At 43.3% G+C, this 22,114-nt stretch overlaps 1 protein-coding gene across 1 annotated transcript in view; it reads left to right on the top strand.

Moving 5' to 3' along the window:
• DOCK2 (dedicator of cytokinesis 2) overlaps window positions 1-22,114 on the top strand; it is a 1,423,644-nt gene that overhangs the window by 769 nt on the left and 1,400,761 nt on the right. The window lies entirely within an intron of this gene.

Genomic DNA, 22,114 nt, shown 5'->3' with positions numbered 1-22,114 from the left:
ATATATATATATGTATATATATATATATATATATATATATATATATATATATATATATAAAAAAAATGAGTTCTTCAGTATTATGTGATACCTTTTTTATTGGACTAACAATTTATGTCATAGGACAAGCTTTTGAGAGTTCTCCTCTCTTCTTCAGGTCAAGATATAGATATATATATATATATATATAAAAAAAAAAGTAACATACTTTAAAAACAAGTTTTAGGGGGTGCATTAGATGAAATGTATCGATGGAAAAATCCAATTTAAAGCAATGTAGATCTATTGAAACTGGACTCACAGAGCAACTTCTATCATTAATTTTTTACAATTAGTTTATCAGATGTAACTTTTTTTAACAGAAGATATAATCGCTACATTATTTTTAGTTCTTCCTTCATCTATTTAAAATAAAATGCTTTTAAAAACTGGACAGAGTTGCATCACTCTTTCTAAACAGATTAACCAGCGCAGTACCTCCACTTTTTTTTTAAAACCAGCATAACTTCACTTTAAGATTTAATTACATTATTATTTGATTTACATTTTTGAGAACAAAATGGTGTCATTCCTTTTTAAAATGGACGATATGAGTTTTAACACAGTACATCTACTTTTTATTATTGGCACCCAGGTTTATTTTTTTGCCAGATTTGATTTAAAAAAAACAATTTTGCATTCAGTATCTCATTCTTTTTCCATTCAAACACTTTTGAAAGTAATTCAGGAGGAGCTAATTTTGTATTATTTGAAGAGTATTAGTTCCCCCAGTTAAGCAGACAATGTATTTTTTTTATCAGGCAATGATTAAAGTTAAAGATAATGAAAGCATACCTCACATTCTTTACCAGTACCACTGCACTTATGAAAAACTAGGGAGTGGTTGATGTGACAAGTGGACATCATTTATACCTATTTCCCTCTGAATATATTTATACATAAGACACATTACTTGAAATCAATAGGACACGGTTTAGAATGTGCTGCAGTTGCAGCAGAAAAGCAGTATAAAGCTGTTTAATATCAGGATGGTATGCTGCATACTGTGGGATGATGCTACTCAAAATGAAGCAATGGCCTGTTACACCATATCTCTTTTTCATGGTAAAACATCCCGATTGTGTTCAAATGAAGGCAGTTTCATACCTCTCAGCTTTTTGATTTTGCATCATTATTGTTTTATATATTGGCAATTACATCATTCTTGATTTGAGCTTCTTTAAGAAGTTGATTATCATTGAACAAAGGCCACATGTGGCTCCTGATTTTACAATAGATAGCTATCTTAACCTTTGTAATATGTTATCTGATGACTTTCAATACTTCTTGTTTGCAATGAAAGTATAAACATATATTGCTTGTTCCATTTGTTTAGATCAGTGTTTCTGAAGCATGACATGAAACTACAGGCAGGCCATATGGGGATAAAACCAATCAGAGGTCACATACAGTATAAAATGAGAGATTATGTTTAGTAATTCATTCATTTTTCCTAAAATCTGACCTGGTTGAGGTTTTCAGGTGTCAAAAAAATTATTTTGCCATTTGTACCAATTTATTTCCTTAATAACAATGACCCATACAGGTGTTGTTTCATCTCTATGTGGAACACATAGTCTGTTTGTATCAGCACAGATGATTTTAGTGGGAAACTGGACTTCAGGTTTCTGGAATACAGCAAAAGTGACTTGCAGTTAAGAGAATGTGCTTATTAAAAAAATGTTATAAAATCCGCTGCTCCCCATGATCTGTTTGAGGTATACCTGTATATTTATTTATTTATAAAATATTTTAACAGGAAGTAATACATTGAGAGTTACCTCTCGTTTTCAAGTATGTCCTGGGCATAGAGTATATTGCACTTGTGTATTTATCACTATGATATGTTATGTTATATGTAGTGTTTATATTGCTTATAATGATGTACTGATGTCATTTCCAGGGGTGGGACCAAAAGATGTTTAAGTCTGTGAGAATTCACTGTTTGTTGACCTTGAGAAAGATCTACAGTGTTTGACCAAAATGTTTGTTCAATACATACTCACCACTATTTTGAAGTGTTACTCTTTTCGCTTCATTTCTTCTCCTTGGCCAGCAGGAACTAGACTTCCAACTGGAACATGACTGGTCACCTTATTTCATTTCCAAATCTTCCAGATGCTAACCACTTCTATTCTACAAGTTTGTTTTAGCTATTTCTAAGGATCATTTTGATGTCCCACCAGACCCCAAAGAAATTAGAATGAACCTTATGCAAATGTGAAAGTGAAAAAGTATTTTAGACTGTGAAACTCCTCTTTTCTGGAAATGTTTATCATACTAAGGAATTTGCTGTATTGGACACAAGCCTGTCACTAATTTGGAGAGGGTCTCACTCATTAAAAGGCAGCTTCAGACTTCCCTGGGGTATCACTCTTACAAATAACAACTTTCCCATATAATTACCTTTTTTTTTTCCTAGCCACAGTCACTCACTCATTCATTCATTCACACATTCACACCTGATTGGCTATGTCTGATACATGAATATAACAGACTTAAGGAGTGGCTCAGTGCGTTTGAAGAAGAGAAACCTGGTTCAAATCCTGATGCCAGCTCCTTATGACCTCGGGCAAGTCACTTTATCTCCCTGTGCCTCAAACACCAAAACATATATTGTAAGCTCTTATGTAATTGTGAAGCGCTTACAGATCCATTGAGAGAGATGGTCTATATGATATAAAGTTAGTATTATTACTGCATCAGAGTGCACATGCCTAAATACATGTGTACGTGTCATTAAAGTCATTTTGCTAAGTCCCACACAAAAACAACTACAGCACATGCATATGAGTTAAATGTTTTTAAAATGATCCAATGTACAATAGTTGTTACATATTTGAAAAAAGTAGTGAATTAGAGTAAAAGTTTAATTCATAGTCATTTAAATCTTGCAGGAGGGCTGTGTGGTGCACACTGTGAGGGTTAAGATGCAGATTTAAGATGCTCTGCCTCAGGGGTGCAAAAGTTCCAGTACATAAATATTTCATAGGGGTGGGAAGCTCTGCTATGGTGAACACTGGTTGCCAAGAAAAGAGTTCTCTGTGTCAAAAAGATGAGATCGGGGGAAAACGTATCCTCCCTACTTATTCACTTAATCACTAATAAAACGTTACGGTACATGCTCGTGTATTTGCATCACAAACTAATATTTGTCTGATTCAGTTACAAAAGTATGTATGGATTTGTATGTAAGGCTGGAATACAAAGCAAAAATGTAGTTTAAAGTGATGTTTTAATAATCCGAAATGGATTTTTTTTTATTTGTAACCTCACCTGCCCTGGGGCTTATTAGTTGTTCTCCGGTTCACAGAAAAGGAATTGAACTGTTTTGCAGTTTCTGGGGAAAAAAACTATGAACATGGCCACCTGGGTCACCAGTAGAAAGCCATATCATCATCTCCCAATGACATTTCGGCTTTTTGATGGCCTGACGAAGTAAGCCATGATCCCTTTGCCATTGTTAAGTCTGCCAGGCAAATATCTTCTAGTACTGCGGGAACAATAGGATGTTGTGGGATAGCAGTGCAGCTCTTTGGGACCCCTGTAGTTCAGATAAGTAAAAACAAAATTGTGAGCAACGCGGATTTCTGCTTTAAGACATTTATTCACATTTTCGAGATTGAGTTCATCAAATGTGTCATTGTATACTGTAGCTTCCAAAAAAATATTTTAAATAGGAACTTTCTTCAGATTCAGTCAGCTGCATTTCAGAGTACGGTTTGTACAGCCAAGTCTTGATTAAGTCCGGGTTCAGGAAGTACAGAATAAATTGACCCACTCAGAGACCTTTTCCTCCTTTTTGAGGACACAATTTTGAGCTTGGTTGCTACTTTTGCATTGTACAACATATAGCATGCTACGATCCAGACATTCAAGGGAATAAAGAAAACCAATATACAGGATCAAAAAAAAATACTTTAATGCTTCTCATCTAGCTTCCCTAAGACTGTTTCATTCTGTAAAATATCTCATGCTCTAAAACATCAATGTAAATTGCAGCTATTCAGACGGTAGGTGAAAATTAGCACAGTGGGTCAATGTTTTCAAATTGGCCAGTTATGCTAAAACGTGTGTCTTAATACAATTGTTACATACCCTTTCTTATTAGCATCATAGGCTCAGTGGTGTAACTACATTTTATTGGCCTCCCTGCAAAAGATTTGAAAAGGCCACCTAAACAAAAAACACAAAAATTAATGTAGCTTCTACCAGAGTCCCTATGTCAGCGGCGTTGCAAGCACCCCCCCTCATACACGTTGCTCTTAACCCCTCCATGCCCCCCTCGTATCCTCACTCTCTCCCCCGCCCCCCTTACTGCACCCCTCTGTCCCCCGTGTCTCATTCCCTTTCTTTCTCTTCCTCCCTCTTTCCCTGTCACTCACACTTTGCCTCTCCTCTCTCCCTCACACAGCCCCGTTCTACTCAATTCCCTCCACACACCCACTCAATTCCCCTACCCAAACATACACTCAATTTCCCACACACTCAATCACAACATACACAGGCACTTAATCACAACACACACAATCACAACCCACACTCACTCACAACCCACACACACTCAATCACAACTGGGGAAGGGAGACAGGTAGGGGGAAGGGGGATTGTCTGTGTGAAGGGAAGGACCCAACCCCACTCCCGCATCAAGCAGAGAGCAGTAGCTAGGAACTTGAGCCTGACCTTGGGCCACACTTCCAGCGCCAGCTGGCAGGGCCCCCTGAGCTCTCGGGCCCCAGTTTAGCAGCACAGTAGTTACGCCACTGCATAGGCAACTACTCAGAAGCTAGTTTCTCCTTGTCAAGGATGTGTGGAGCTGCATTCACTTGGTATATTCAATTCTGAATGTAACATTTTATTAGGCAAAATATCACTGTATATCATTTTTTAGCTGAGCTATTTATGAAGCATCAGTTTGTAAATAAAAATATTGTTGCAAAGTCTGAAATCATGTGTTCTGTACTCTTAGATTTTGAAAGCCTTGTTTTGGTTCCAGAATTTCTATATTTCAGGTACTTTTTATTAGAAAACTGTCAAATTAGAGGCATGTAATGTATTTACTGTTATGCAGCGCAGACAGTTTGTGTAGTGGTGTATAAAGGTTTTTTAGCCTTAAAGCTGCAGTTCAAGCTGCCGTTTGTTTTTTTAAAAATATATATATATTTTTTCCATTCAATATGTGCATCAATACAATCTGCACAGTGACAAGTGATTAGCTAACCTGCAGATGGCTCTGTTCTCCTGTAATCAAACGCTCTGGGCTATTTAATTCAGTCCTTGCACAGCATTTTGGGCAACGTAGTTCTTGGAATATTATTGACTAGGCAGTTACTAGATACAATTGGTTCAATGCTTGAGAGAGGGCGTGTCTCAAGAGCCAGAAGGGGAAGGGAGCTGTCACTTTTGAAATGCTTCCTACATTAGAAACATTAAAAATGTCTTTAAAACATTTTTTTTTAATTATTTAAATGCCACAAGTATTTTCTCATAGTAAAGAACTGATTTATTGAAAAAAAAAAACACACGTAGGATATTGCTTGAACTGCTGCTTTAATGAATCCCTGCCATATATTAGCCCTATATTACATCTCCCCTAGTGTAAATACAAAGTTGCACCAAAACGCTGAAATAAATCTAAAGTCCTGTTTAGCAGAGTTTAAATCAAACTTCCCTATTTCTGGTCACATGATTTAATTTCAAATAATTGATTCATTGAAGAATTCATAAAGTCATTAACTGCAAAAACGAGTTATGATATATTTACTAAAAGATCGTAATAGCTCAGGGTCTTGAACCTTTCAAGGAAGAAAAGCCATTTAATAAAAAAATATTGTATCCAAAATATTCAGAGAGCATGCATAAATATTACACCCCCACAAACACACGCTCGCGCTGAATTTCCCCCGCTCGCGCTGAATTTCCCCCGCTCGCTTGCGCTGAAGGAAGGGGGAAAAAAAGACGGAGGAAGATTCATGTTGCTGCGGGAGATTACCCCGGCTCCGGCTCCCTGAGCAGTGCCTTCCCTCCTCCCCAGCCTCCCTGACCTGCGCTTTCACTCCTCCCCCGCTTCTGTGACCAGCCCTGTCCCTCCTCCCAGCCTCTCTGGCAGGGGGGGGGAGCTCGGCACTCGGGTGGGGAGCGCAGCACTCGGGCGGGTGCTCGGGGGCAGGGTGGAGCGCGGCACTCAGGTGGGCGCTTGGGGGTGTGGAGCTCGGTGCTCGGGGGAAGGAGTGGAGCGTGGCACTTGGGCGGGAGCGAGGCCCTCAGGGGGGAGCGTGGCAGTCGGAGGCTAGCTCGGGAGCTGGGAGTTCTGCACTCTCGGGGGGAGCAAGGCACTCCCGTTACATTATTGTGACCTAGGTGGAAGTGCTGCTTCCGAGGAGGACAAGGGAAGAGAGGACAGGTAACTACAGCGGGGCCCCTGGGGAGATCAAACCCTCAGTACCTGACTCGTGCGACATCCCTTGTCTCCTGTGTGTGAGTGTGTGTCTATGAGTGTGTGTGACAGTCTGTGAGTGTGTGTGACTGTCTGTGAGTGTGTGTGACTGTGAGTGTGTGTATGACTGTCTGTGAGTGTGTGTCTGTCTTGAGTGTGTATCTAGTAGGAAAACTTCTCAAAGAGAGAAAGATGCGTCGCACAGCACAAAAAATATAGATGAAGGCTGATGTGGGATAAAAATGACACCCTGATTTCAGCCAGGAGAACCAGACACATCACACTGGGAAGACCCGCACAGGCTCAACAAACTACCACAAGGATTTACACGTGAGTTTCCCGTGTCCCAACCTCATAGTGCTCATGGTTAGCCGGTTGGGGGGAATGATTATATATTATACCTCACTACACTAAGGTTGTGTATAGCCTGGGTCTATAAGATTTATTTAATCTTTTACCAGCTGGACTATGTTATATTCTGAGCGCCTGGAGGGTTAATCAGATTATTCACCCGTTTGTATTGAGTGTGTATCTGTCTGTGAGTGTGTCTGTCTATGAGTGTGTGTGTCTGTCTTTGAGTGTGTGTGTCTGTCTGTGAGTGTGTGTGTCTGTCTGTGAGTGTGTGTGACTGTGAGTGTGTGTGTCTGTGTGAATCCACCCAGTCAGTCACCCACCCAGTCAAGTCACCCACCCACTCAGTCAAGTCACCCACCCAGTCAAGTCACCCACCCAACCAGTCAAGTCACCCTCCCTCCCTGTCACCCTCCCTCCCTGTCACCCTCCCTGTCTCCCTGTCACCCTCTCTGTCACCTACCCTGTCACCCTCCCTCCCTCCCTGTCATCCTCCCTCCCTCACTGTCACCCTCCCTCCCTCAGTGTCACCCTCCATCCCTCCCTGTCACCCACCTTCTCTCCCTGTCACCCACCCTCACTCCCTGTCACCCTCCCTCCCTGTCACCCTCCCTGTCACCCTCCCTACCTGTCACCCTCCCTCCCTGTCACACTCCTTCCCTCCCTGTCACCCTCCCTATATCCCTGTCAGCCTCCCTCCCTGTCACTCTCCCTGTAACCCTGTCACTCTCCCTGTAACCCTGTCACCCTCCCTGTCACCCTGTCACCCTCCCTGTCACCCTGTCACCCCCCCTCCCTTCCTGTCACCCTCCTTCCCTTCGGGTCACCCACCCATCCTCCCTCCATGTCACCCATCCACCCTCCTTCCCTGTCAACCCTCCCTCCCTGTCACCCACCCTCCCTCCCTCCCTGTCACCCTGTTTCCCTCCCTCTCTTTCACTCTCCCTCCCTGTCATGTCAACCTCCCTCCCTGTCAACCTCCCTCCCTCCCTGTCAACCTCCCTCCCTGTCAACCTCCATCCCTCCCTGTCACCACCCTCCCTCCCTTCCTGTCACCCACCCTCCCTCCCTGTCACCCAATGTCACCCTCCCTCCCACTCTCGATCTTCACACGGGTGACATCGGAATTCCCCCATACCCAGAAGACAGGTAGGGAACACATCCCCTCCAATGTATAACATTGCGGGAATGAGGGTAGCTGGACATTGAGGGACTGCGGATCAGGTATGATCCAAGGCGGGATTGCTGCTTTAGATATTGTGAAGCGGGGGCGTCCAGGCACTGGTTAAGGGGTTCAGGAAACTAGTCATTAACGTCTGGCTTTTTTTTCTAGATCCAACATTTATACAGACACACACACACGGAATTATGTAACAAGCACTAATTGTAGTAAAGTATAAATGTAATACAATAAATACTGTTATGTCAAAAACGAATGTTGTTCTTACTAGGAATTTATTCCATTTCTTTTTTAAAAAGCAGGGGTGGGGGCGAGCTAAGGGCCGGGCTAAGGGCAGGCAGAGGGCGGGGCTAAGTGGCAAGTAGATTTTTTGGTTCGGCGAGTATATTTTTGGGTAATTTGTCGACCACTGCTAATAGGTATATACTGTATAAGCATTAACATTAACTTCTGCACTGTCCCATGCTGGGCCTTTCTCATGCCGGTGCGCGTTGTCACATAGAGGCCCTGCGTGTAGGAGGCAGGCCAGCAGCTGTGGAAATGCCCTGCAGCAATAAGAGGCTGACCACCGCCGGCAGGGACCCCCCACAGCCACCAGCAGCACAGTGATGGAGGGAGACAGCAGCTGGGGAGCGGCAACCTGCGGACGTAGGAGAGTCACATGTAGGTGCTGAAAGTGCCGCATGCAGCTCGAGAGACGCAGTTTCCGACCCCTGTAATAGCTGCACATAGCTTGTTCACATAGTTCTCAGAAACAGCACGAACAACTTTTCTAAAACACTTCAGTGTGTTTTCGTCCAAGGAGTGTGATTAAAAGTCAAATTTTATGGTACTGTACCACTATAAGTGTGTGGTTCTCAGATTTTTGCATAGTACAGTATGGGAAATTAGTTTGTACTTTGAATATAATGACTTTTAGATGATATAGTTCTCATTTGGTAGAAAGCAAAGAAGGGCGGGTTGGTCCTTTCTTTCATGTGTTAACAAAGGAAGGAAAGGGAGTATGGGGTATGATACCTTTTATTGGACCAACAAGTACAGTAGTTGATATGTTACAAGCTTTCAAACCTCTCAGTTTCCTTCCTGATGATACTCGATGAATGACCCTGAGAGGTTTGAAAGCTTGTAACATATCAACTACTTGTTGGTCCAATAAAAGGTATCATACCCCCTACTCCCTCTCCCTCTCCCCCCTTTGTTATCATGTGGTAGAATGGTGTCAAAAAAGGGAACTATCACTGAGATCTGTTACTATGATTACATTGTGACAATTAAATCTCTAAAACATTGACATGCATGAGTTAACCCTTTATAAATTGTGTCAAGGGACTATGGTCCATATTAACTAAGCAATGCAAATATTCCATAGGACACCTTACAGCTCATCCAAGTAATTTGACTGTAACCTGCAAGGTGTCCTACAGTACAAGAAGGCGTTTTATGGCATTAACTATGGCCCTACGTCCACAACTTCCTAGAGCTGCAAAATGCAAGTGTTACAATAGAATTTATTCATTTTGTAGTGAGAAAAATGCAAAAGTAATTTGATAGTTTATGCTAATATCCAGTGGTTGACAAATCACCAAAAAATCTACTCGCCACACAAAAAAATCTACTCGCCACCTAGTACCAAACGTGTGCTGCTTGGGCCAATATTTACTCGCCCAGGGGTTAAATCCACACGCCCGGGGCGAGCAAATGTATAGGTTTGTCGAACACTGCTAATATCCATCCTCAAACTTATTTTTTTTACTATGAAGTGGAAAGCAAGTAACATGAATTCACATTTAAGGAGGAGAGAACAATTGCTATTAATATTTTTTCAGTGCTTTATAAAAGTATTGTCGTTCTAAATTGAAAAAATCTTTATGGCCTCTTAGTCAAAATGAACTGTGATAATACAATTAGTCGGTGTCAGCAAATGTCTTACAAGCCACTTCCTCTGTCATTTCTGTTCCAAAGAATAATCTGTGTTGTGAAAAGAAACTTTTTTTTTCATGTATAAGATCTGTATTTGTCTTTAAAAAAATTTTTTTGCAGCTTAATGTACAGTATACATAGTAAAATGATATATAGGATATGTATATATCTTTTTAATTTTATGTCCACCCCCAGAAAAAAAGATGTTGACATATTTATATGTAAAGAAATATATGTTTGTTATACACGTGTTCATATTTTGGCAGCCTTCTTACATACTACACGTTTGTTATGCTCTCTATCACGTAATTCCTTATACAATGATTATTGTTTAGCCTGTGCCCCACCCGTGTGTTTTTGTATGGTGCAATGTGCAAGAGCTCTTCAATAGAGTAGGTCTCTTAAGTCAGAGATTTGTTATGCTATTGTCTTTCAAAGTTGAGGAGGTCCTGCCTCACCAAAATGTACTCCGGTTTCAAACAATGCCATGCAGACCACCGGTGTCTGCTTATTGCACTTCTATTCAATCACTTTATATTGGCATCTGGATTCTTACTAAGTAAATGGATTCATATTTGACATCAGGAGATTAAGGGCAATGGAAGTTTCCATGCCAAAGAGCCCCGATTGACACTATCACAGTTGAATGAATAACCCCAATAGATTGTTAATAATATTGTCATATTCATTAATGATTGTTCTAGAGTGAAAATCTAGCAATAAGCTTTTTTTCACTATTGTGAGGATTCGCCATCCTGGCGGTCGCAGACGTCTCCTCACCTCAACAAGCCTTCCGTGACCGACACCCAGGATGCGCGGTTTCATAGTCCCAGTACGCGCGCACGGACCTTGCGCATCCTGATCCTCCGCCCGCAGATTCAGATCCCGCCCCATCTCTGACGCACGACGGGTGCATTCGGCCAGCCTCCCTGCCGATGCGTGAGTCAAGCTCCGCCCCTGCTCTGATGAGAGTCAGGATCGCCGTGGGAATGACGCGTGTTCTTGGCTCCGCCCTTTAACTACCGTGATGCGCGTGGGTCGGCGCACGATTGATCCTGCCCCCACTTACCCCAAGAATCAGCGTGGGAGTGATGCGCGCTCCAAGCCCTGCCCCCTGGCCTCTGTGACGCGCGAGCAGTTCCACCCTCATCCCCGATTAGGCTGCATCGTAAGGCACACCTCTGTGCACCAGCAGCCTATCAGCACTCACTTCCTGGTTCCACCCTGGCAGGCTATTGGAGGCTCCTCCTATATGTAAAGTAAAAGAAAAGGGAGCCCCACGCCTCCTGGCGATGCTACTCGGTAGAATCCAAAGTAAGAAAGTTCACATGTAAAACTAAGATCTTCAATCACAATAGCTGTCCCATGTGAGTATAATATCCCTCGTAGCCATAGTTAATGTAGTGGTCTGGCTATCTCAATAGCCTCCAGCCAGAGGTAAGTCTTGTATGAGGTAAGCCAATATTTGAAAAGAGAAATGACTCACTGTTTTCTACGTGGGATCCAGACAGATAAAGCGCGGACCTCGTGCAAAACGCGTAAGAGTAAGTCTCTTTCCTATATGTGCCATTAAAGCAGTTGTATTTATCTGAGTAGTCCCGGTCTGCAATCTTTACCACAAGGCACCGCCTCACCTGCTTGTATCCTCCTATATATACACCTTGATGCTGCTTTCATTCCTTGCTGAGCATAGTCATTGTGACGCCGAGCCTTGCAACATCCTTGTTCCTGAGACCTTGCCTTGTCTTACCTGCCTGTTAACCTCTTATTGCCTGAACCCTGCTAGTGCCTTGGACTCCGCTTCTCTCCACTCCTGATCCGGCTTGTATGACCATTCTCCTGGCTCCAGTCCTGACCTTGGCTAAATACTCCAACGATCCGATATTCTCCTATCCTGAACCTGGCTACGTACCCCGACTATCTGGTACTCTCCAATCCTGAACCTGGCTACGCACACTGACGATCCGCAACTCTCTGCTACTGAACCTGGCAAAGTCCCTTAACCATTCTACTATCTGTAATCTTGACCTGGCTTGAACGACTACTCTACATCCCAGGTGCGCCCACGTGGCTGTGGGTCGGCGTTATTCAATCCACTACCTCAGCACCGCGGTCGCGCTTCGTTTGTGGTGAGCTACGCGCTACAACTATAATCACTAAGTAATGTTATTGTTACTAGGTCAAACAGCATGAAAATGGAAACCAGTATCCACACACTATTGGGACTATATTGTGACGCTGTTGTACTCCTTAAAAATTATTCTGACGTCATGGAACTTCTGTTCACTTATTCTAGGTACTGTACATACAATATACTATAGCCTTGGTATAGCTTATTGTTATTTATTTAATTTATAATATTACAGTATAACATTACATAACATATTTAATGTATTCTATGTAGTGTACATACAACTTCTCTGCTGTATGCTCCGCTCTGGATGAAGCTCCCACTCTACGCGTTTCGTCACGTGTTACCGTCGACTTCGTCAGCGGAGCATACAGCAGAGAAGTTGCAGGAAGATCCAGCCCTTACCGAGCGGCGAAACCGGAAGTGACGTCAGACGCCAGTGGGAACAGTGTAACAGCTGACCGGAGGCTGAGGCGGAGGAGTGGGGAACGCTGCGAGACGGTGAGCCTGGCTGGCTAAAGTCTTCCTACACTAATGCAGTGTGACATGCCTGTTTTTAATTGTTAGAATGTGAGTACATTATTTTATTGTTATAAAATCTTTATACCTTGAGTGATCTGTGCTATGCCAGTTTCTTTCTCTCAATATTGGGGCACTTCATCCTTAGGACCTGATCCACTCTGATGAAACCTGATCCACTCTGATGAAAACTGCACCACGCATCTGCCATTGACTGTTTGAGTCAACCCTGCCTATTTGACTCTTACATCTTGTAAGTAGTCAATTCATTAGAGCCAAGTAATTTGGAGGCTTTTATTTCCACGTTGCCATTCTGCGGCACTTAAATGTTTTTTTGTTTCTCCCCCATGCTCCCCTTGGATTTTGTGTGTTTTGCTGTTACTATGGGGGAAGAGTGAAGACTACCCCTTCCAGTGGGTTCCAGAGCAGGGGGTGAAACTGTATTTACTTATTACTATCACTTTCTCACTTATTTAAGTTTTCAATTAGTCACTTATTAACAATGTCCACTTTTTATTTGTTTGCGCCTGTGTTCACTTTACCACTATATATTGTTATATATAAATAGCATAACAATACGTAGCCTTTTTGTATTATTACAGAACAAAAAAAACGAATATCAGCTCCAAAAGGAGGAGTTTTGTCATTTTATGTAGTTTTCATTAAAGACTTTTTTAACCTTCATATCTGGTGAGTTCCCCAACTTCTTTTCATAGCAAGCGGTAGTCCACTCCAAAAATTATGACCAAAAATAAAATAAAATAACTGGGTCTTAAGTAAAGTATCTGGAATTACCATTTTTTTCTCATGGAACCCATGGTAACCTTCCAAAGGGTTTCATGGTTCCACAGAACACACCCCGGCTGAGCGTAGTCACTGATCGCACTGCCCTTTTTTTTAAATCGCGATCCCGGTTATAATGCGGTCGGATCGGGTGGACCCCGAGGACTGCGTTATGACGGGTTTCAGCTGTATACTTATTGAATATGACTACAGAAAAATATTGATGATCAAATTTATCCTAAAATTAATGGGGTTTTCTGAATTTACACTATTGTCATTCATTTACTGTAGACGTAGTATGAAGTAACTATGAACGGAACATAACAGACCACGTGTCAACATTTAATGTACCAAAAATATTATTGTTGTGCAGGGTAAATTGCTTGTTTACTGTACTGTGGCGACAATCTTTATTCTAACTTTTGCCCGTCTTGTCCCGCGGGTCATTACGGGCTGGCGCCGAACGTGGCCGTGCACCAGCCCATCCTAGCCGCATCTTCCCCTCCCCCTTCCCTTCCCCTCGCGACCCCCTGGCTGTTCCGCCCCGCTCCACGCTCCAAAAAGTAAAATACCCCCTTACCTGCAGCCTCCTTCGGTGATGCCTGGCGTATTCGGGGATGCCTGGCGTATTCGGGGATGCCTGGCGCATGTGACTGGCGCCCCGGCTGATGTGCGGCACGCCGAAAAAAGAAAAAAAAGATAGCCGCGTTTGCCCGCACATTGCGGAGGCGGCCGAGTTAGAATAAACTCTGCCGCCACTGTAAGTGGAATACTTTTAACAACCTGACTTGAAAATTAACAGTGTACAATGTATAATGGTAATGAGTACATCTCAGAACAATGCCTTAAGTTGAAATCTTGGAGGAATTTAGACTGAGGTAAATTGTTCCAGCAACGAGGGGAACGGAACAAGGAAGAGTAAGCAGATTTTATATTGAAACATGGGACTATAAGGACTATGGGACTCCAGGTTTGTGGAGGCGGATCTAAGGAGAGAAGTGCTGTGTACAGTAGGGTTGAGAAGCCTGCTCAGAAAATTGGGTAACTTGTCCAGAAAATATTTGAAGGTCAGATAGGAAAGATGTACATTATGTCTGGACTCAGGGGAAAGCCAACCAAGTTCAGTTAACCTATCACAATGGTGGGTGTTGAAGTTACATAGTAAGACAAAATTGCATATTGAGTTGTAAAGAATGGCACATTTGTTGTGCAAAAAATGACTGGTTTACTCCCACCCGACACGCTAAGGGAACCACAATAAGGCAGGTCGTATACTAAACCAGCACAGTTCTTAACCGTCTCATAACCAAACATTAAAACAGTTATGGTGGGCACAAAGAGTAACAAAAACCTTCCCCCGTACAGACATAAATTGAGACATGTTATTGCACCACAAGTGGTATTTTTATTAACTGTCTCATGGACTGCATGAGTCATACTTCAAATTGCATGCAGCTAAACTCTTTGCCCTTTGTTCAGTATGTGATGAAGGAGCTTCCCTATACTAGAGAATATTTTATTACATTCACAGCATATTTAATAGAGGCCTCTGACTACAAAACGAAAAGCATGCCATATAGTCACGTCAGTAGGGGGGAAACATTAAGCAAAATATAAGGAAAGGATGTAACACATCCTCCAAGACAATCTACAGTCAGTAATTTATGGTAATCTTATCGAACATTTGCAATACTTCAAATATATTAAAGTACAAAAAGTGTATAACCTTTACACAAAAAGACTGTCAAGATCTCTAGGTATAGCACTCAAAATATGCCTGAAATAAACAATATAAATAAGAAACACAAACCGGGAACCAAAGTCAAAATAGAAAAATGGTATTGATTTTAATTACAAAGCAATAGGACACACTAACATTTAAAAACAAACAAACACTGATGGCAGCCTATAATATGCAAGAAAAAACTGTGCAGCTATAAGTATGTAACACATATGAACAAATCCAAAGACTGTAGAAACTAAACTAATAAACCTAAGATAATATGATCACTAATAATAAAATAATAAAATAGTGATCCAAATAAATTTAAGAGTAAAGACAACCCCAAATGTACCTAGCTACAAAATGCTAAGAAAAAAGAAATAATCTAAACGCTAAATATAAATATATATATTGCAGAGAACAAGTAAAGAGAGAAAATAGATTGATATAAACTTATGAGTGATGAAAATATAACACACATAAAAATATATATGTAATACAACCAAGTGGGAGCAGCAGGGGAGAATAAAGGAAAACAAAATACTCAAACCCTGTACAAAGCAGTGGAAAATAAAACACAAAAGCATGCACTGGTGCCTGCGTGCACCCACACGTGAGGCAAATGAGGGGGCAGAGAGTAGTGAGACTGCACCCCTATCCTGATACCATAAATTGCCAAAACACGTATGGATGAACCAGTCCTGATTAAAATCCCTGGTAAAAGACAAAGAGATACTCAGTTATAGATGGTAGCAAGCAGTCCATGGGAAATCCTAGTGGAGAGGTATAGCTTCATAGGTCTGAGTAACTGATGTAATACACAGGTTTTGCACCATCAGATGTCATAACTTGCAAAAAGAAAGGTAGAGGGGGGCTGCCATCAGGGACAATCGACGCGTTTCGCCCTTAAGTTGGGCTTCATCCCGGAGTGGTCAATGGTTAGGTGAGGTGTGCAGAGATATATAGTAAAACAGATGATTGCTAGCGTTGCCTCCCAAGGCTCTCAGCCAATAGCATAGGCACACGAAAGCGATGACGTGATGTAATCAGCTGCCTGGTGTTGGGCCAGGATTGCAGATGCATGGTATGTAACGAAGAGAAACAAGGTCACAGCTGACGGCAGTAATCTTATTGCGCATGCGTTGTGAGTTGAAGAGCTGTAGCGTCGCGATGGATCGGTGCTTGTGACGTCATCAGCCTTGTAATAAAATGGCTCTTCCGTGTACCAGTACTAGCGCAGTGCAGCGATGTCCAGACAGAGACTCTAGAAACAGAGTGCTGAGGACATTGCAAAGAATAGTTAGTATAGCCAAAGTACTTAGAATAAAACTCATAATACCACAACACTACCAGGCATATCATAAGGAGAAAATTAATGCAATACAACTGAACAGATGAAAGTCATATTCAAACATATTTAAAAAAATAAATAGTAAAACAGAAAAAGAGAGTTAAAGAGACAGAAGATGATTATTAAAAATATCCATAAGGCAGAAAGACCCTAAAGGAACATAGCAAAGCCCAGGGAATCATTAAGTCCCCTGGGTTGCATCGTATTCAATAGAACAATCCACCTACATTCCTTCTGCAGTAGGGCTTTTTCAAGATCCCCTCCTCTGATACCAAGTGACACTTTGTCTATGGCAAAGGCGGATATTAGAGTGCTGTATGCCCCATGACACTGTAGAAAATGACGTGCTACAGTAGTTATTTTTTTTAAGGCATCTAGGTCCCGTTGAGCAAATCTAATGTTTCGTGAGTGCTCTAAAATCCTGAACCTCAGTTCACGACTCGTCGTGCCAATATACATTTGCTTACAGGGGCAGGTCAGACAATAGACTACCCCTTTGGTTTTACAATTTAAAGGGTAGCCAATCTTGTATTGTTTAATGCCGTCACTGGTGGAGAAGGTATCAGTCTGTAGCATAAATTTGCAAGCTGAACAGATGCTACATTTAGTGAAGCCCTTCCTTCTAGTAGTAAGGAATGTCTGACTTACATGTGGGGTATAGTGGCTGTGAACCAGACGATCCTGTAGGTTAGGTGATTGTCTACTAGTAAGATTAACCCTGTCACCGAGGACATCTTTAAGATCCCCATCGGTGCACAAGACAGGCCAATGTTTTTGGAGAATAGACCTGAGATCTTGCCACCTATCATTATAGGTGCCAATAAATCTGATCTTTGAATCACTAGTTTTCCTTTTGGGTTGTAACAGAAAGGAGCGATCCATCTTAGCACAGCCTTGATACCCTTGATGGATACTTCTCTTACTATATCCCCTTGATATGAATCTCTGCTTCATCTCAGTAGCTCGAATTTCAAAGGATTCCTCTGTGGAGAAGTTACATTTGAGTCTAATAAATTCACTCCGAGGAATGCCCTGAATTTGGTGGTGCTGATGAAAGCGGGAGGCATGCAAGATAGAGGTGGTCTTCCTATAAATATCTGTCCCCACATTCCCACTGAGATCAATATTAATTTTGAGATCCAGAAAATCTATAGAGGAGGTACTAGATTTGTAAGTTGATTTGATGTTGTAGTTGTTGTGGTTGAGTACATCGACGAACTCCCCAAACTCCCTGGCAGAGCCCTGCCAGAGGATGAGGATATCGTCGATGTATCTCAACCACAACGAGACGTGCTGAGTCATAGCTGCATTTGCTTCACTGAAAACCACCTCCCTCTCCCACCACCCCAAAAATAAATTGGCGTACGATGGGGCACACGTGGCCCCCATCGCAGTCCCTCTTTTCTGGAGATAAAACCTATTTTTGAAAACAAAAAAGTTGTGATGTAAAATGAAGGACAGAAGTTGCATAAGTAAGTCAATCAAGCCAGGGCTAAACTGTGACATTATGAGGAAAATCTTGGTAGCGTGTAACCCGTCTTGATGACTGATAGACGTGTATAGCGCTTCCACATCACATGTGGCAATAATGGTGTTGGTATCTATCGTGACACCATCCAATCTGAGCAGGACATCCATGGTGTCACGGAGATACGAGGGAAGCGCTTCCACAGCAGGTCGAAGGAATGGATCCAGAAATGTACTAATAGGTTTGCACAGGCTGCCAATACCGGCCACAATGGGCCTCCCTGGTGGATGGGTTAAGTTTTTGTGGATCTTCGGTAGAAGATAAAATGTAACTAGTGAAAACAACCCGCGCCTCTAATAAAATGACTTGGTGAATATAGTCTGACCAAGTAGAGAGTCCAGTCACGGTTACCAAACAGTCCTGAGAGGGATCTTGAATGAAGTCCCACATAAAAAACAGACAAACAAAAACAACAAAAAAGACAAAGAAAAAGATCATAGTGTAACCCTAAAATATAAACATAAAAATTCAAACACATACAAAGAATAACTAAATGGTTAATACAATTTAATAAAATATAACAAAAAAATGATATAAAATGACAAACAATTGTCCATTAAGCTTGGGACACAGATGAGAACAGGAACATCCAGTAGGGGTAAAATTGAAATCCTACATACAGCAAATGATGTTTAAAAGCCCATGGAATAGATCTCCTTTCTCCCTAGATGGGGGAACCTCCACGGGGAACGCCACATGAGTCCTCTGGAGCTCCGTGCTATAGGGACAAACACCATCGCCGTGATCGCAGACCTGCTGGTCACACAGCGCGCTGGTGATGTCACCGGCAGCGCCGATGCACAATAGAGTCCTGGAAGCTAGTGAGGCTCCTGGCGCTCGGAGGCAAAGGATCTTAGCTGGTAACAGCTCTATGGGTGGGATGCGTTCGAGTCCACAAGCTAGATTAAACCACCCTACGCGTTTCATGACGGGGTCACTTCATCAGGGGGATGATGGGTAATGAGGCATGAGGACATATATATATACTCACATGTCTAATTACAACCAATAATAGAATAATTGCATATTATCAAAGAGAAAAACAATAAATGCCATTCTTAATAGTGGATGAATATACTAAAAAGGGGAACTAAATACATGAATAAGAAAAAGAAAAACATACTGCTGCGACACACTTTATTCGAGCAAATAACCAGTTTGTACCTGGCAGATACCTGGAATGCGCCGCTCCTCACCTCTGACAAGCCGCGTTGCGTTTGCCTTCCCAGCCACGATTCATGCCTGGCTGACGGGTGGCTGATCTGTTAAATGATAATGATCAGGATTTAATAGGCTGCAATGCTTCGCGTGTCCACCAGATGGCATAAATTCATGAATTGTAATGCAGTATATATATACAGTACTGTATATACACAGTATATATATATATATATACTGTATAACAACAACCCCTATAACCCCTAACATACAGTACTGTACACATACAGTACTGTATATGCACATACATAAATGATACTATGGGCCGGCGGGGGCGAGATGTGGTTGCAGCAGAGAGAGATCCGCTGCTCTCTCTCTGCGCAAACATCGGCACATTAAAAATTATTTTAAATACATTTTTATTTATAGTGTAGATGTGCAGGGGGACTCGGTAGCTGAACTGCACTGGTTTCAGGTCCGGGGACCCCCTGCTTCCCGAGATACAGACCCCTTTATGAGGTGCCGGTATCCCTCTGCGTTTAAAGGTCCCGATCACGTGATCGCGGCAGCCCCAAAAGGGGCCTGTATCTCGGGGAGCAGGGGGTCCCCGGACCTGAAACCAAAACGTTTCTGCTCCGGAGACCCTCTGCACATGTACAGTATAAATAAAACACATATATAAATAAACACTCGTTCTTTACCTTAGCAGCTATGCGCTATGGTAAAGAAGCAGCATTTCTGTATTTTTAATAATATTGTACAGTGAGCAGGGGGTTCCCTGAGCCAGAAATCTAAACTCAGGGGGCCCCCTGCTCCTGCTCAATATTATTAAAAATACAGAAATGCTGCTTCATTACCATAGCGTATAGCCGCTAAGGCAATGAAGGGGTTAACCCACCGTGCCCGCTTTATTGTGGGTAGCGGGGGTGGGTGAAGGGGGTATTTGGCCCTTGGTGTGAGTTTAGGACTTGCGGGGGGGTTGCGGGTGCACTTAACCCCTTCACGACCGTAGCAGTTAATACCGCTACGGTCATGAAGGGGTTAACCACTCCCGCGACCCCCCCCCCCGCAAGCCCAAAACAACCACCGTTGGGGCTAATACCCCCTTCACCCACCCCCACTACCCACAATAAAAAATAATCACACACAGCATCCCCGCAATACATAAATAAATAAATAAATACAAATAAATACATTTGAAATACATTTTTATTCCTAGTGTAGATGTGCAGGGGGTCTCGGGAGCTGAACCGCGTTGGTTTCAGGACCGGGGACCCCCTGCCCCCCGAGATACAGACCCCTTTATGAGGTGCCGGTATCCCTCTGCTTTTAAAGGCCCCGATCACGTGACCACGGCCTGTTAAACCAAGCAGAGGGATACCGGCACCCCCAAAAGGGGCCTGTATCTCGGGGGCAGGGGGTCCCAGGACCTGAAACCAAAACGTTTCTGCTCCGGAGACCCTCTGCACATGTACAGTATGAATAAAACACATATATAAATAAACACTCGTTCTTTACCTTAGCGGCTATGAACAAATAGGCAATACGATACCGTGTGTGGATGAATATCAAAGGCAGCACAGCTGTGCTGCCTTTGATATTCATCCACACACGGTATCGTATTGCCTATATATATATATAAATATATATATATACACACACATATACATACACGCACATACAGATGCAGCCACGAGTTTTAGAACTCTTGCCTGGGAAATTCTGGGGCAGTCTCACAGTAAATGCCTCAATATTGCCTCAACATTTCTGTGAGATTCTTAATGGCCCGTCGTCTCTATGGCAACATGTTGTGCGCACACATCGCTTATACTTTATATGGGCATTCAGTACTATTGAGCCCAGCACATTGATGACGCCCTCTTTTGGTAGTCATGGGTTGCTGTGGACGCACCGCGCGGTGCATCTTGGGCAGTGGTGGGATTCAAAATTTTTTGCAATAGGTTCTCTCTTACGGAGGTGGGGGGGGAAGGAAAGGGGGGGGGAGAAAAGGGGGGGAAAGAAGAGGGGGGGAAAGAGAGGTGGGGGGGAAAAAGAGGTGGGGGGAAAGAGAAATGTGGGGGGAAAGAGAAATGTGGGGAGAGAGTGATGGGGAGAGAGAGAGATGGGGGAGAGAGAGACGGTGGGAGAGAGAGACGGGGAGAGAGAGAGAGACGGGAAGAGAGACGGGGAAAGAGAGAGAGACGGGGAAAGGGAGAGAGAGAGAAAGACGGGAGGGAGAGAGAGAGACGGGGGGAGAAAGAGATGGGGAGAGACACGGGGAGAGAGAGAGAGACGGGGGAGAGAGACAGGCGAGAGAGAGACGGGGAGAGAGAAAGACGGGGGAGAGAGAGAGAGAGAGACGGGGGGAGAGAGAGAGAGATGGGGGAGAGGGAGACAGGGGGGAGAGAGATAGAGATGGGGGAGAGAGAGACAGGGGGTAGAGAGAGAGAGACGGGGGAGAGAGACCGAGAAAAATGGGGGAGAGAGAGACGGGGGAGGGAGAGAGACAGATGGGGGGAGAGAGAGACAGCTGGGGAGAGAGACGCGGGGAGAGAGAGAAAGAGAGAGACATGGGGGAGAGAAAGAGAGAGACGGGGAGGAGAGAAAGAGAGAGACCAGGGAGGGAGAGAGAGACCAGGGGGGGGGGAGGGAGAGAGACCATGGGGAACCAGTGCAAATAAGTGCAGCCTGCAACCAGTGCAAATACAAATGGACACATGCAAACTACACAAGCAGGCAAACAACACAGGACACAAACAGGCAAACTGCACAGGACACAGACACAGGCAGGACACACAGAACACAGCCCCCCTCACATCTCTTCCAGCCCCCCCTCACATCTCTCCCAGCCCCCCCTCACATCTCTCCCAGCCCCCCTCACATCTCTCCCAGCCGCCCTCACATCTCACCCAGACACATCTCACCCAGCCCCCCCCCCCCTCACATCTCCCCAAGCCCCCCTCACATCTCTTCCAGCCCCCCCTCACATCTCTCC

This window comes from Ascaphus truei, chromosome 5, assembly GCF_040206685.1.
Source record: "Ascaphus truei isolate aAscTru1 chromosome 5, aAscTru1.hap1, whole genome shotgun sequence".
Lineage (NCBI taxonomy): Eukaryota > Metazoa > Chordata > Amphibia > Anura > Ascaphidae > Ascaphus > Ascaphus truei.
The sequence above is the reverse complement of the archived record's forward strand: the minus strand, read 5'-3'. Positions and strand labels throughout refer to the sequence as shown.